This window comes from Homalodisca vitripennis, chromosome 1 (assembly GCF_021130785.1).
Source record: "Homalodisca vitripennis isolate AUS2020 chromosome 1, UT_GWSS_2.1, whole genome shotgun sequence".
Taxonomy (NCBI): domain Eukaryota; kingdom Metazoa; phylum Arthropoda; class Insecta; order Hemiptera; family Cicadellidae; genus Homalodisca; species Homalodisca vitripennis.
Window position 1 is genome coordinate 41,965,842 of NC_060207.1, and position 15,052 is coordinate 41,980,893.

The 15,052-nt window shown below is 29.5% G+C and overlaps 1 long non-coding RNA gene across 1 annotated transcript; it reads left to right on the forward strand.

Annotated features, from left to right (window-relative positions):
* Positions 1–2,062: 2,062 nt before the first annotated feature.
* LOC124360352 lies at positions 2,063–14,733 on the forward strand. The gene is made up of 2 exons (XR_006922240.1): positions 2,063–8,082; positions 12,897–14,733. It is a non-coding gene; the product is annotated as an uncharacterized LOC124360352 (long non-coding RNA).
* Positions 14,734–15,052: the final 319 nt, after the last annotated feature.

The window sequence follows — 15,052 nt, forward strand, 5'->3', positions numbered from 1 at the left end:
ATTATGGACAGCGTTCTGCACAGTATGTTGGATTATACAAAATTTTTTATTTTATTCTCCACTAACTGTCTTCATAATATAATATTTTTCATTAATTGTAACAGTTTTTACTTTACTTTCTTTATTTATTACATTTGAAGAATATAAAAGGATAAACAGATAAAACGCAGTGAGTAACTATGATAGAAAAAAGAACCTTGGCAATGCTTACTAAGAGAATCCTAACTAAAAAAAATATTAAGACACCCCCTGATCAAGGTCGCGCTGACAAGGGGGGAGGGTGAATGGGACCAGTCCCCCCAAAAGTATCTATTTCAGTATAATCAGTTACCTAATAGTCTTTTTTAAACTAAAAAAAAAAAAATTATGTGGGAACTTTGAAATCTGTCATAATAAAATATATAAATTCAAACTATATATATATATATATATATATATATATATATATATATATATAATATATATGTGTGTGTGAGTGTATTATAATTTGCGAAATACACATCATTACACATATAATATTTCAATTTTGTATAAAATACCAAACCTTTGAATTTTACCGTCATGCAGCAACTACGAAAGTGAGGTAAGTTTTTACTATTTCTTGTGGTTTCTACCTGTACCTGTTACTCTCAGTAACCAAGCACATAATGTACTTGTACTGATTTAGAATCATATGTAACAGATTACTCCTAAAATGGTACAGTTGCATGTTCTAGTTACTGTTACTGTTAAACGAGTCTGATTAATTTGTACCAGGAATGGCAGTAAACATGTAAAAGTACCTTTAGCAGTAACCTGTACCGGGTACTTTTTGTTTGTGGTAACTTGTACCTACTCTCGGGACAGATGAGTATCCAGTACAAAGTATATGTTTTAGTAGTCTCTACGTGATCAGTTGTCAGAGTAGTGACTGAGTTTCCCGAGCTATGAGCAGTTCTGTACTGTGTTATATTGTTGCCATACGTTGTCACCACAAGACAATACTGCCCTGGACGTTGTCTGGTGATTTGCGTGTTAAAACGAGCAGTTACCGGTAAATTAACAAAACCTCCTCAATTTAACATGAGTTAAAAAATTAAACGTTTTAAATAGTAGTTTACAAAATTACACGTTCAAGATAATAACTTAGCTCCATAACATGACCAGTGCCGAATTTTGTGAATCACCCGGTCAAGAATAAAAGATAAGATGGTAATTTAATAACTTAATTTTCATAATATTATAAATTCTAATATTACATATTTAATTACAGTACACTTGTATAAACAATTAGTCTTAATTGGATCAGAAGCTTCTGAATTATGATTTTTCAAAGTTGCAGTTTAGTTTAAAAGCACCAAAACTGGTATATTTTCGTTGTTATCTATATAAAAACTGGAAGTTATTTTTAGTGAACAGTTTTATATGTAGAAACCCAGAAATAAAGAAACTAAATATAAGTACAACTCCTGTTATTGTGGTCTATCAGGTCTTTTGTGGTCAACTTTCAAACTCAGAAATCTATAATTTGTTATCCGAGAGTAGACATCAAGATTTAGCTTTGGCATTCATTTGTGATTTAAAATTAAATATTTTAAACAATATTTTGCTAATGTTAAAATTAAATTTAGTTTTAGTTAAATTTAGTTTATATAAATTGTATTTGTTTCAGAATATTTTAATAATCCCTGTATAAAATTCCTGGTGATTGGTGGTAGAGTGACTTTACTGTAAACTATACACTCTGACCTGATCTTTGCCCTCCTTTTATTAGTTCAAAAGTATTATAAAAGAACACTTCTAGAACCTTGTTTTTCTAAATTTTCTTGAGGATTTCCATGCTCCTGACTCCCTGCTATTCCTGCACCCCCCAGAGAAGATTTCTGGGTGTACCATTGCCCCTGATAGATGACTGATAGATAGGTTGTAAATTGTTTCTTTACTTCAAATATTTTTTGAGTTACGAGTATCAAGGTCTATTTGCAAAACATTGAGTAATGTTCTTACTGTACTGCACACTACAGTACTTATGTACTTAATGTTACTCAAATACTTACTACACTGTACACTGCCATTATAATGCAATTCTTGTAACATGATTAGAAGAGTTATCATTAAAAAAAAAAACATTTTAGCTTAATTGGTCTATTAGTTAAAAAAGGCTATTATTTCATTTCTTTGCATCAGGTACCCATGCCGAAAAGAGAGCCAGAATTTAATCAAACTTGCAAGTAACTTTTATTTTAGGTTTTGCACTTCTAGTTCTAATTAATTATATTTCCAACACAAAATTGGAGTTTCATATTTCAACTTACTCATCAATTTTGTTGTATTCATCAAGGTTTTCTGAAGGAAATAAAATATTTTCTAAGTTAAAGAGGATTTTGTGTGATCAAGGTTTGAGTTATCGAGAGTTGACCTTATATTTGATTATTATTTATTTTATAAACACTTTTTAATTAGTTTTCTAAAATTTAATTTTACAGTAATTTTGTAAAGTTTTGTTTATAAAAGAAAAATTGTGTTCTTGTAAGTCCAGAGGTTCTAGTTGTATAGAAGGGTTCTTAGCCTGAATTAATTAAATAAATCATAATATACATTAATATTTGTAAAATTGTTATAGTAAGTGTTTAATATAATTAATATTAAAAATATTTAATTTATGAATTCAAAGACATAATAAAAAGAAAATAGTTCAATTAATTCATGAATTCAATATATAGTAACAAAAAATTACTTCAAATAAACAATTTTCAAACAACTTCTTAAATGGATGTTAAAAATTTCTAGATTAAAAAAAATATTATTACTTACATTCTCACATTTTTGTAATTTATCTGGAAGTTCACTTCAAATAAAGTTTATAAATAAATCTTTTTGCAACTTAAATGTAAGCTTACATATATTTAACTAATTCGGATCACTGTCTATTGAGATGTAATATTTCATATATCTCCATGGAAAGAAACATGTTTTTAATATTTGTATATATTTTTTATATGGGTTTATCACTCTTCTTGATAAGTGACGTCACAAATTCATCCCAAATCGAGCGTGCATCAGACTGCAACACCTTCAACTTTGTCAAAGTCTTGTCTTTCACAAGTAAATATTTTTTTAGTTCATAATCATTGATTTCGATGTCAATAAACTTGGGTCTCCCCTGTTTGTAGAGTTTGATAAGGTCTTCCATCATATCGCCTGCCATATCCTGGTCCAGCTTTAAGCTGAGATTGCTCATTTCCATACAATATAAATTCATGAAATGCATTGCCTCTTCGATTCCCTTAAGACTAGGATCTTCCAGTATCGTGGAAATTTGTTTTTCTAGACTACTGAACTCGGACAGTATATTATTAGTCTGGCAATAAATGTGGAGAACAAAACATGACAAAATTGTGATATATTTCATAATTTTTTTAAATGTTTGTTGTTATAAATAAAAATACTGAATAAAGATCTTAATTTCACGATTGTGTATGTATAACGATTTTCATGTCTTTTAAGTACTGTAACCAATAATTTTATGCAGTAAATAAAACCTGCTCTTGACCACTTAAAAAAAAATATTGTATAGAATAGAAATAGAATGAAATTTGAGGAATCTATTCTTTCTACTGCTGTAAAATAAATTATAATATCCATTGTGTTACATAATATAATATTACTGGATCTGTCAATTAGTATCAGTCTATTTATAGCTTGTATATATGACAAACTGCCAAATTATTTTTACCAGATGAATAGAATAGAGTAGGTTAATTAGATGTGATACATCCCAATAAATACACTGCTAGTCAAAGTATGTGTTATATTAATATTACAATTCAAAATTGTAAAATCAGTTCATGTTTTTGTTAACAATTCTAACACTTTGTATTAAGGACTATTTAACAGGACATTTTCAAAACTAGTTTTAAAACTTGTATTATTTAATAGCTTAACTTCATCAGATAGTTTATTCGTTAACTGTTGCGGGAATTTTATACATTTTTGAACCATTTTTTACATTTTTATTAACTCAATCTCTTATTTGTCTGTTAAGTACAAATTCAGGGGTGTGTTTTTGGTGACTATCCGTACATCAACTATCCATTTTTTATTTTTAGTGTAACAAGTATTTTTGCATCTATTAAAAAAATTCTTGCACTATAAGTATTAAAAGATATAATTTTTTAATTACAAAATTTTAAATTTTGTTTAAAGGACGTACATTTGTTAGTCTAAATAAACAGTGTTTACATTTTTAAATGCTACTTAGATGACGGACGATGTAAAAAAATAAAAACATAAAAATGTAATAATTTAACTTCAGTTACAAAGGTGTAATTGTGAACACATGAGCTAAATATAAATTCTACAGTACATCTTAACTAACCTTCCCTTTTCCTGCCAGCAATTTCACTACGTAACAATATATACAGTAAGATACTGTGTGTTCTTATGAATAGCAACTAAATTATATATTATGACTAATTAAAAAATTAGTAGAGTAATTTAAGAATTTGACAGAAATGTGATTTACAATAAATTAAATCAAATTGTTTACTTACTGAATCTAAATAATAGCATTTATGATACACTTCAGTAAATCAGTGATGATTTCTTTCTAATTTAATAAGAACATAATATCAGTGGTGTAACTAGGATTTGGCTTATAGGAGGAGGATGAATCTGATTGAAGATCCCACCACAGCAGGGGTATGTAATAAATCTGAATAAGTGTAAATTGGGATAAATTAGATAAGCTTATATGTAAACATTTAACTATTGTAATTCAAGCAAGCTGGATTACTGTTATACTATTTTTTTAACTTGTACGGTTTAGTGGGGGGTTTTACCACCCTCATCCACCACTTAGTTACGCCACTGGTATGCAATGCCACCTGCTGGGGATTGAACATACCAGTATCATTAAGAATGAAACTGTTTCAGTTTTATGCACTACATTATATTAAAATATTATATCACAATGTTGTATAAAAATTAAACAAACTAGTAGTAAAATCCCTTGTGAAAATAGATTATTAGTATCACTAAAATAGTTGTAAAAGTAACAATTTTATGAATTTTTCCTATGTCTAAATCTTACTGAAGAAGGGAGTATTAAAAACAGTTCATTGAAATAATTTTCCCTATAATTAATCTTCTGACAATTTAGTTACAACTTGCAGAAATGGAGTAGAGGTTATGACGAATTTAATCATTACCCTACAAAATTATAGACAGTAAAGAAAAAGATGACGTTAATCAGTCACAAAAAAGTCACAATCTATTCCTTAAAAATATCAGTATTATTTATTTAATTCACTGTGAATAATGTATAGAAAACTGGTTCTGAAGATGCATAGTCATCCAAAAACAATTAATCAATAACAAAATATAAAAACATAAGAAAAACAATCCATATTTAAAAAAATCATAATTTTGTAAAAATTGAAGACTGACTGCGGCAGATGCAGCTTACTACTATCCTGGCTGTCCTAAAGTCAGTACATGACTGGAGTCGCAATGAGAGTGTTAAAAGAAATACAGGTATATTAAAGGAAACAATTAGGAATATGCTAAGTTGTGGAATATAAATTACATAAATCACTGACTATTAATTTTGTGTTCAATATAAAGCTTAATATAAACTAAAATTTTATTGAAATTTGTTTCCTTGTACTCTTAAGAATCTAGTTTTTTTAATTGTAGAGACAGCAAGAATTTAATTCCTTTCCTTTTAACTTCACTCTGATGTTTGATTAGCACTCTATGAAAATGTTTGCATCTACTTCAATAAAGTAAAGTATCGATGTGTGAGATCTGGTGTGATAAATACTAGAACATCATCTGGTCTGGAAAAATATACAAATTTTTTTATTGATTTTATTGTTCCTGTTTATTCCCCATAGCATTTATGAAAGTGTTTATGTAAGTAAATATTGGAATGTAATAACTTGTGAAGATATAAGTAAATTGCTATTAGTTAAACTTTTGTTTTTTTGAAATTTGTTTTCCAGATATGATTCTATTGCAAACAAATTTTTATTAATATTGATAGATGTTGAATACATGTCAAAATTAGTGTATTTCATTGTTCCAGGAATTACAACAACTACCTTTACCATCAGTAATGAAACAAACTCATTATTTACTGAATGAAAAATATAATTTTAGAGAATTGACATTGAGGTGCCTATACATTTTCTTTAGTTAGTCATACTACAATATTAGCCTTATTATATATTATATGGTAGGATTTTGAATATAATCAACAAAGTATTCATATTAAATTATATGGTAAATAATATACAACAGTTTTGAGCAATTTATTAAAGATACAAGGTGTCTTGGAAAACTTTAAATAACACCTAAAATTAAAATTCGAATAGTTACAAAACAAAACAAAAAACAAAAACACTTTGTTTGAATTCAAAGTTATTCTTAATTTCGTTTGTTTTAGTTGTTTTGTGTATATATATTTTTTTACCCACACAACAAACATTGTACTTTGGTAATAATCAGTGCTTGAATTTTAGAATTTTGTGATGGAATACAACTCTCATGGTTCTAGGAGGTATGGAATATCTCCTATAAAGGGAGATCTAGAGTTCCTCCTACAGAAAATTTAGAAAATATGAAATCTCAAAACAATATTATTGAGTTTAAAAAGCAAGTTTCATGCGCAAAATATCAGTACTGTTAGAGAGAGATACTGGACCACCGTTCCAGTGTGTTCTTCTTCAGATTACACACAGGATATTATTAATAAATATTACTAGCAGCTTAATAGTTTGAGTTATGCACTTTTTTGATTCCAGAACTAAAAAGTAGCCTTTGATTTAATAGATGTTACTAAAATACTGTAAAATAAACCAAATTGACTGCCATTGATATTGAAATATATAAGTAAATTTGAGTACATTTTAGTTCTTTATACTTTAGTTAATTTACGCTGCTCGGGATCAATTACAGAAGTGAAAATGTGTATGTGTAATACAGCTATTAAAACAGCACTTTCCCTGCCTTATCATCCAAAATTCTAGAACTTTCAACGTTTTGACAAAAATACTTGAATATCTGTCTTGTTTTTTCTCGTAATTTGATAAACTGTCTCAGCTGATCTTCATTCCATCCAAACTTAGTCTTCACTATAAAAGCGTCAAAACGGTAAGTGACAAATTTGGGTTCCCCTTTCCTGTATAAATGTTTGGAGTTTCTGATACCATCTTGTGTCCCTTTCCTCAAATCTGAAATAAGATCCATGACACGATTGTTATATTCATGAATGTCCTCCAGGAGTTTATCACCATACATGAACAATGGCTCTATCAACATCTGATGAATCTTCTTGTCAGCCACTTGCAATATGTTGTAGTACTTCACTGTGTGCACTGAATTCAAAAACAACAAAAAACACAAAATGTATGTGTTCATTGATTTTATCGTGATTAAAATGCCATTTTACATTATCTTGAATTGATTCTCCGTAAAAGCACATTTTACTGCAGCAGAACACTTTTCATTTCATGTCAGCCACATTTTGGTTATATAACAAAAAATTTAGAAGACCTTTGACAACAGAGTAATCACTATTATACATTTTAAATATTTACAAATATTGAAATACTGATACGATTCAATTAAAAGTTTTATGTTCCATTAAGAAGTCAATAAAATTAAGATAATGGGAAAATCTGAGATTTTAATGTTAAAATCTTAAATCTCTCTGTCGCTCTGTAATTGAAAGAGTGTTGTTATTAATGCAGAAATAGACATCAGATTTTTAAAAAATTTTCATTCACAACTGACATCAAATTGATGCGTCAATTCACATGTATTTGTGAATATAAATTTCCAAGTTAGATCTGGCTGTAGTATCTGAAGAACTGATCTTATCAATTAGATGGAATATTGATATTGTTCAGATTGTTGTTCATATTTCTTAGTGACTTTTTTAGGGACATGATTGAAATCATCAGCTTTATATATTTTTGTTTGCAAAGTTCTAAAACTCAACTTTTTTGATACTTTGTGTAAAGTGGTAAAATAGTAATACACCATTGAAGAATAATTTGGAGGTGTCCACTAATGCAAGTGAAATTGGTGGTTTAATGTGTAAGTTTTGGTATAAACCAGATCCTTGACAAGCTTAACTTTTGTATCTCATAGCTGAGGTTTCTTTTAGAGAACTATTCTAAACAACCTTGTGATAAACACACTTATTGACATCCAAATGGGTAATGTTTTAAAATCTAAAATTTCATCTCCTCTCTCTTTCTGATCTCATTCCATGAAACATCACTAATTGTTTTATTGGTATTTTTCATTTGTTGATTGCCATTTAAGCACAAAAACTTTATATATTCAATATCATCAAGGTACATGACTGAGTCTACTTACATTAGCAGTATAAGTCAAGTACAAGTATTTGTTGTATTAAAATAGACAGCTGTATTAAATTCGAGTACATGGTGTCCCAATGACGTAAAATTTCTATTAATTTATGTATGGTTTGTAAGGTATAGAAGAGTCTCTGTAGTAGGCATTAGAGAGATCCTTCTCAGGGTTGGTGGTAGCAGGATCTGCATTCTCTGTCCAGCATATAATGGTGCCTTTTCCATGAGGATTGTGCAATGTTTAAGTAAGATTTATCTCAACACACTTCACTTGTCAGAGTACATTGTGACCACTTGTATACTCGAAGTATAGTCATTATACTTATATAACGTAATTGCTTGTCAACAGAACTATTGTGGTTCAAGACTTGTATTGCAAGAGCTCTGGTTGTGTTTTTTTAAGAATTTGGTTGATTAACACCTACATTTTCCAGTTCACCCTGTCGGAAAACATTGTTTTACACAAGTAAATTGTAAAAAGATTTTGGATTTGCAGTGGAGAGCCATCCTTAATAAACATGTGTCTAACCAGAACATTTGTTGACTAAACACGCTTTCCACAGAAAGACTAAAATAATTAACTACTTTATATATAAAAATGTTTAGACCTGGTGTAAACCAGAAACCTTAGTTGTTAGATATGATACTGGCCGTAGCATAAGAACTAAGATTCAGTTGAAGTTGGAAGGTGATATTCTTCTTCATACTATAAATTGTATCTCATAGAGGATTCTACAAAGAAAAATAATATGATTTTGCGGATTAAAATCCACCCATTGACTATCCTTGGCACACAGAAAATTCCTAAACTGACCTTACTGCAGATGTTGTATAAGTGGTTTTTCTTCATAGGAAACCTTGTTATCTAGTGTCAGCCTGGATTAGCAGAGATTTATTTCTGCTGAAGGAAAGTTTGGACGCCGTAGAAGGGTTCATTTGTTTTATAGCACTATAGGCTTTATTCAGAGTTATTGTGTCTGTGTACAAACTGTGTAAAGTAGCTTTCTATTTTTGTGTAGTGGAAGTATTTTTGAGTTGTCTGCATACACCCTGTATTTGGATTTCGGATATATTTAGGAAATATTTGTTACAGTATAAATAAAACTTGTCCCAAGACCAGTAGAATCCTTGCAGTAGACCTAGTTTTATTAATAGTGGAGTGAAATTATTTGTACTTTTGAGTTACAATTATACAACCTGCACCTGCCCTTGTAGTCAATTCAGGAACCTTTTGTCAATTTGATTTGCAATGGTCTCATTGTAAATGGTGGAGACTGTTGTTTTATTTAAAAAGTCTATATTATTTTCAGTTACAAGGTGTTGTAGCATGAGATAATTCAAGAGTAATGTAGTTTTTCGGTGACATAAATTTAGGGTTCTGTTGTATCTCTTTTTTATGTTTTCGATACACATTCTTATTTTAAAAGATCAAGGAAACTGGCTATCATGTTATGATTTATTTACTGTGCTAATTAGAAGTTTATTAGGCCTTCTTTACAGTGTTCATAATTTTTTATGAGAATTCATCAACATTATTCGATTGCTTGGGTTTTTGGGTTTCTTTAGAGTATGTTCTAGTCAACAGAAGCTGCTGAAGGTTGTTTTTATTGTTTGAGACTTTATTACAGCTTTGTTCTTTGTTGTTATATTTGAGTTTTGTAGAAGAATGCTTTTAAACAAGATGTATGCTGCTTCAGCATTACTGGCTTAATGGTAACCATCTCAAATTTGATTTAAAAGTGTGATTTAAGCTGGTTTATATTTCTTATGGATACATTTATTTAACTTCAGCTATTGTATTTTAATTTTAAAGTTGGAAACTCAGCTAACACTGCTAAGCAGTGTAGTCTAATAGCCAGCCTTCAATATTTATGTTAGACTAGCAGTTAACCATGTCTTTGTATGTGATTCTTTATTGATTAACACGTACGTCATAGATATATCCATTTTAAATGGGTCAATAAAATATCCTGAAAATTATGTATGGTTACTGGAAGATATTCCAATCTCTTGATTTATTTAAGAATAATATTGGAGCAATGTTTTAGGAACCTGAAGTTGGAGAGTGAAATTGTTTTTATGGGTACTAATAAAGTACTAAATATTTTCTGTAACATTTCATAGTATTTTAATAGCTCTAACAATTTCAACAAAAACTGAATTATTTTAGGCCAGTGTGATGATGAAATATGATGGAGCCCTATGTAATTATGAGTTGGAAGTAGACGTTTTTAAGGTATATGTTATTTTAATATTCATGAGCAAGAGACTCCAAAGTTAAATGGAATTGCTACTGGTTCTTATTTCTGGTTTTGCACAAGTGAAAACACTTCTGGTTCAAATGAATTGTATTTCAGATGTCAAAGTATATTTGTCTTGTTTTCACGATCAAAAAATTATACATATGTAAATATGAAAAACCAACTTCAATCATACTAATCGTCTACTGGTCTTAGGTATTACTGGTGCCTTATTAATTTTTGGATCCATGCTCAGGTCAAGAAAATATAGACGTACATAGCAATTAAAAGTTTTTTCAATAAAAATAGCTCCTACTTTCATACACTGTAATATACCTCCGGTCTAAGTTTTTCCGATGCAGTTTTCTGCCTTGTTGTCCCAATCAATAACATATATATACATACTTTGGTCATAGGATATCCAATTATGTTATACTGTCAATCTCTAGCCTTGACTCACATCATTGTTTCCTGATACAAGACCACATAATTACCTTTATGTTTTGATGAAATCAGAGAGAAGTGGTTTGTAATATACTACCATTGATGTTATGCAGCTTTAATTTTAAAAATTCAAAAAGATAATGTATTCAGTCTTAACAGGTAAAGAATTATGATAATTGTTATATTTGTATTACAGTATCATTAATTCTAATAGTTTATTTTAAAACCTGTGATTTGTGTAAAATGTATATAATTAAACAAAACATTAATTATTATTTGCCTCTTTATTTACATGCAAGACTAGATATCTCCAGAGCAGCTTTATTACTCTCAGTAGGTGGAAAGTGATGTCCACCAGAACTGCAGGGGCTGCTTAATTTAAGTTGGTTCCACATAGGATTGCCTTATTACCAGAATTTTATCCAGAGATTACCGTATTTTTAGCATCAAAATACACTCCAAGAAATTGTTGCCAGAAAAAAATACTTCTGTTTTTAAATTTTCCTAAAAAAATTCCTTAACGAAAATTTTGTGATAGAATCACATATGACAACAAAGGTATTTATGTTTGCAAATTTATTGCATCCTTTAAAGATTACCAATGCTAAACCTGTTCCTATGATTTTTTTTATCAGTGGTAAACTTTTATAAAATGTAGTTGAACACTAAGGATACAAAGATTTACTGGGCATACAAGGGCACTGGCTCATGGGTTTTGCGATTTAAAGTTTAAATATAAAAGCAATTGGTCAAACACAAAACATTTGTGATTTGTAAGCATAATATTAGGAAATAATTTGAATTGATAGTTATTTTATCTTAAAACACAATAAACATGTTTTGCAATACTTAATTTTCGGAATATTCTCAGAACTCCCCCCTTGTTACCCTCGGATGCTCCCTCAGTCATTGATAGTGAATTGTCATCTAAACTCTCCTCTTTTATACACAGTGAGGGCTGTACTCAGCTTTGGCGGGCCCCGGAAAATATATTTGGCCGGGCTCCATCATGTACCAGCACCCCCCTCCCATATAAGTGTGGCGGGCCCTGGTAAAATTATTTGAAAGAACCGGTCTGAGAACGGGCCTGTTGACAATATCATGTCGTTCTACAGTTAAGTGAGTGTCAGTTGAATTGGAAGAGCCATCACTTGTGAATACTAATACCCTCCTTGTTATTACTTTATATAATATGATTTATATATATTCCAGTTATTGTTGGAATTTATTATTTATAACTCCACCTTTTTCATTTTGTTCTATTGTTACTTATTAATTTTAATTTCAAATTATTATTAGCTTTTACTTGTGCATATAGTAATGGTGACGTCATGCTTGAAATTTAGCATTGTTCTTATAGAACAAAAACCAAGATGACCGCAAATACAGCCTTAAATTATTTCTTGCCTTGAATCCTATTCTTCTACTACAACTCACACAGGCAGCTGCCACAGCCTTCAATACCTAACTGAGTCATCAATTATTAAATCGCTAACAAAAATATTGCCCTCATGAAAATGATGATGGTAAGGATATAAATTTTTATAGTATGTATTACTTATATGGCTGGAGAGATTGAGATGTAATAAAACATGAAACATTCTTAACTAATTTAATTTAATTTTTAATGGAAACACTTTGGAAACATATAATAGGTTTTGTCATATTTCTTTAAGTCCATAATTCATTTATAATTCTAAAATATATATGTACCTATATTTAGACATTTTTCATACAGCCAATGATAAGAAATTGCCCAAAATTAATACCATACATTTTTATAATTTATTTCTTCTACAGTGAATCAACTCTTAAATACTTTTCCATTTTCAAGAAGTGTATTTTTCAGGACTGTGACTATGAAATAAAAAAATAAGAACAAAGAAGCACTTGCACAATTTTAATGACTACAGTGGTCTGGTTAATATTAATTGTTGCCATCAGAGTCTTGCACCTTCTGTGTGACAGCTTCTTGAATTATATTTCATTATGTACAATCCATGACATCAGACAAAAGGAAATGTTGTTAGCTCTAATTTATCCTTTATAGTAATCTCAGTTTGGTTAATTAATATATAATTTTAACTTGATGACCTTGCTCAAGGAACCTTGAACTTGTTTTCTATTTGCAATTACGCGAAATATCATACTATTATCTGTATACGTCACCTTAACGTCACTTCGCTTAAGATTACAGATAAGATTGTGATTGTCATAAGAAACAAAGCCACAAAAGAATAATTAGAAAGATATGTAAACATGTTCATTAAGATATTTTATATTGTCTGTGCATTTGGACTTTCTCGGTGGTGCATAGGATTTGATGTGAGGAGAGTACAGGAATTAAACAAGGATATTCTGCATCTAGCTGACCACGTAGTACAAAGGTCAGATTGTGACGAATTAATAGCTCAAGTTCGAATGTTTATTGGAGGTTTGCATTTAACCATGCTGAAAATACTTCATTCTTACAACAAAACAGAGAGCTTGTCGGTTGGGAAGTACATATTTGAAAGTGGGAAACCTAGATTTTTAAATAAAAGTTATAGCGTAGAAGAATTAGAAGAAAGTTGCGGGTGGGATTTACCTGATGTGAGTTATTTCAAAAAGGTAATGAAAGATGCAAACAGTACATGGACAAGATTTGTTGATGCTTATAACCAAAATAAAGACAAACCAGTGATTCCATTTGATTTTCAACAATGTTTAGTTTCACATTAATTCTAAGTTGAAATATTATATTCATTTTGTGTAAAGTTATGTATGTTACATGTATCTTTTCATGATGTAGACACATTTTTATTGTGATGGCCCAGTGTTTTGTTAGTTTGTAAAGCTGTTCTTTATGCATTTGGATTTAATGTTAGCATAGCATTAATTACTACAAAACAGTTGTTTGTTATTGTTGCAGTCTACTACATCTTTTATTTATCAAATATCATTATATCTAGCTTTAGAATACTGTGTTATAATCTACTGCGAATACCAGATGGTACAATAAATAGTATGGGGCTATGTAATATATTGAGGTTGTGTAAGATCCCTTCTTGAACAAGTTAATAAAGCTCTGTGATATATTTATGTAAAATTATGACATTGTTAATTATGCTAAACTTTTAAAAAACTACAACATAACAACATAAGAATAGAGTAAATATTCATTACTCGATTGAGTAAGGTATTAGTATTTGATTTATGTTGAGATAGCGATGATCAAGATACTGATATTCATATTTTCGTTGAAATTTACTCTAAGTTTTAATGTGACCGATGTTAAAATGCTGAACAATAATATTTTGGAACTAATGACTCATGGGAGTAAAAGAAATGAAAGTGTACAGATGATACGAATGATTGCATTGTATTCTGGTGGTATGTGTGGAAATAGGTTGTGTATAGAACAGCCTAACACAGAAGATCACGTGTGGAAGACCTGTAAAGATATCTATGAATTTGGTAAACCGGATTTTCTAGACTTTGATTTTGACTGGGAAAAGAAAAGTGCTCAATTTAACTGGAATGAAGAAGATAAAATATTTTTCAATAATATAAGAAGTGATGCAAATAGTGCATGGAATGAGTTTGAAAAAACATTTAAAAAATTAAAAAGTCTACATTCAAACTAAGATTAACAACTTGTATGGTATAATTTGCATCAAATATGTTCATATATTTTAAAGAAATTACCATCATTAAAATTTTCTCCCTCATAGGACTAAAAATTATGTAAAACTTAACATGCTTATTTAATACTGTGATTAGGGTGAACTTATCTTACATTTTACATGAATTTTCCTGATAAAAGTTTCATTTAGTTAGATTGTTTATCAATTTTCACTATATTCAAAGTATAAATAAACAAATAATTGTTGCTGTTGTTTGTAGTGAAACGCCAGTGAAAAAAATATTAAAGAATATTTTTTTCACTGGCGTATAAAGATACTCCTTCTCAGTATTATTAATTTATGTCAACAACTTAACACAAAATAACATATGCTATTAACA